The sequence below is a fragment of the Asparagus officinalis genome, unplaced genomic scaffold, assembly GCF_001876935.1.
Source record: "Asparagus officinalis unplaced genomic scaffold, Aspof.V1 AsparagusV1_Un891, whole genome shotgun sequence".
NCBI classification, from domain to species: domain Eukaryota; kingdom Viridiplantae; phylum Streptophyta; class Magnoliopsida; order Asparagales; family Asparagaceae; genus Asparagus; species Asparagus officinalis.
The window spans coordinates 27262-30288 of record NW_017973150.1 but is presented as its reverse complement, the minus strand read 5'-3'; positions in this window follow the sequence as shown (position 1 = coordinate 30288).

Sequence of the window (3027 nt, the reverse complement as noted above, 5' to 3'; positions counted from 1 at the left end):
GGTTTTAGTATTTAGAAATTTACAACACGAGCATAGGTACGTCGAGCGAAATAATCCAAACAAGGAAACCCTCATGTATATACCTTGTATCTCAAATTGTAAATCTCTAAACACAAAACCCAAGGTTCTAGTACAGAAAACAGTAATAAAAGAAATACAACTAATCTCAGAACATAAGTACAGTACCAAGTCAAAAATCTACATAACTACCATGTCGTGATCTTCTATGAGATAGTCATATGCAGGGTTAAGAACTATGTCCAAGACAGGAATTATATACTGTGATTTCCAAACTCTTGGAATAGGTGGCAGATGTCCAACACGAGGACTGAAATAGATTATAGTCCAACACGAGGACTAAAATAGATTATAGTCCAACACGAGGACTGTGAAATTGTGCAATGGTCGCTGAGATATATATAGAATAATCTACTTATGTCAATCCACACTCAAATCAGTGTGTAAGTCCCCAATTTATACCCTCAGGTCATCTATCATGCATGGATACATAGTAAGACGGAATACCAAGATTATAGTCCAACACGAGGACTGTGAAATTGTGCAACGATCGCTGGGATATATAGAATAATCTACTTATGTCAATCCACACTCAAATCAGTGTGTAAGTCCCCAATTTATACCCTCAGGTCATCTATCATGCATGGATACATAGTAAGACGGAATACCAATGTCAGATAATCCAGGCAATCACTCGAACCTGAACGAAAATTCAAGAATGCACAAAACAGGGAAAACGCAACAGAGAGAACGGCGGGCGACCGCACCCGCAGCGGTCGACCGCACCGGTCGACCGCCGAGCGGACAGAAACCCAAATCTGGGTTTCTGTCAGCTCGAAACCTAAAACAAAATTTACAAAATTTCTTCGATAGCAAGTGTTCTAAAGTTCTGGAAAAAAGAATAACTAGTCTCAAGCATGAAATCCATATTCCCAATATTTGAAAATACATGAGAAACAAATTGGAAGTGTTTTAAATGACAGTAAAACATGGTTAAACTCTTGTTTAAGAAAACTCAGATCTAGATCTTCATTAGACAAAACGTTGGTGAACTTTCATGATAACAAGAGTTCTAAAGTTCTGGAAAAGAATAACTAGTCTCAAGCATGAAATCCATATTCCCAATATTTGAAAATACATGAGAAACAAATTGGAAGTGTTTTAAATGACAGTAAAACATGGTTAAACTCTTGTTTAAGAAAACTCAGATCTAGATCTTCATTAGACAAAACGTTGGTGAACTTTCATAACTGAAATATCGATTCTTGTAATCCATAATGTAAAGAACTCATTTTTATACGAAAATACCTGTTGGGCTCTTCAAAAACTCATAAAAAAAATAAAACCATAGAAAATAGGGGTGAGGGATTGGGCGAGATGATACTCGCCTTAGATGCTGACAACTGCTCTGGAGATGATCCTCCTTTGCTCAGATCTGCGAAAATCCCCTGGAACTCCTCCAAACTCCTCAAATCACCAGGTCCAGCTAGGGTTTTTGAGAGAAGAGAGATGGGGGCTAGGGTTTTAGGTCTGAGGTGAAAAATAGGAGCTCTCCTGGGTTGGAATAGTATAAGTACCAATTCCCTAACCCGACCCGAAACCCAAAAGACCAAAACAAAAACCCGTAAAACCCAAACCTGAAACTCTCTAATACGCTGTTCGGTCGACCGGTGCGGTCGACCGCCACGGTCGACCGCGTCTGTCGACCGCGCAGCGGTAAAATGCCTGCTGCTAGGCATTTTACATGCTGGCCTTAACATCGATTTCTCTCACTTATATATAACATAATAAGAATTAATTTACCTGCTCAACCAAGTGTGGGTAGTCGCGACGCATGTCCTCCTCGCACTCCCAAGAAATCTTCTCAACGCCTCCCCAGTTCCACTGAACTTTCACTAAGGGAATCACCTTATTCCTGAGTCTCTTGTCCTCTCTGGCAAGAATACGAACCGGAATCTCGACAGTAGTCAAATCCTCCTGAAGCTCAATCTCTGGTGCATCTAATATTCGCTATTGCTCCTCATCATGCAAGTGTTTCTTGAGCATAGAAATATGAAATACATTGTGTATACTAGACATCGATGCTAGAAGATCTAGTCTGTATGACACAGCTCCAATGCGCTCTAAAATCTGAAATGGTCCAATGTATCTCGGCACAAGCTTTCCCCGTCGCCCAAATCGCTGTACGCCTTTCATAGGCAATACCTTCAGCATGACTGAGTCTCCAACTTGAAACTCCAAGGGTCTTTGTCTCTTGTCGGCATAGCTCTTCTGCCGACTCTGAGCTGCTAGAATCCGCTCCCTGATCAATGCCACCTTCTCAGTAGTCTGCCTCACCAGCTCCGGTCCAAGCATCAAACTATCTTCCGGCTCTGCCCAACATATCGGTGATCTATAGGGTCTCCCGTATAATGCCTCATACGGAGCCATACCGATCGTCGCTTGATAACTGTTGTTGTAAGCGAACTCTATTAATGGAATGTGATCAACCTAACTGCCTTGGAAGTCAATGACACATGCCCGCAACATGTCCTCCAACACCTGATTCACCCTCTCTGTCTGACCATCCGTCTGGGGGTGGAATACACTGCTATAGGATAGTCTGCTGCCAAATGAGTCCTGAAAACTTCTCCAAAAATGTGAAGTGAAAACCGATCCCCGATCCGATACGATCGTGTCTGGAACTCCGTGGAGTCGAACTATCTCCCGAATGAAGATCCTCGCATAAGCCTCGGCTGTATAAGTAGTCCTCACTGGGATGAAATGTGCTGACTTCGTCAACCGGTCCACTATCACCCAAATAGAATCATTCCCCTTCTTCGACTTCGGCAACCCCACAATAAAATCCATAGAAATGTCTGCCCACTTCCACTCTGGAATGGGTAAAGGCTGAAGTGTCCCTGCCGGTCTCTGATGCTCTGCCTTCACCTGCTGACAGGTAAAACATCTAGCCACATAGTCTGCAATCTCTCTACGCATACCGCTCCACCAAAAATGTCTCTTCAAGTC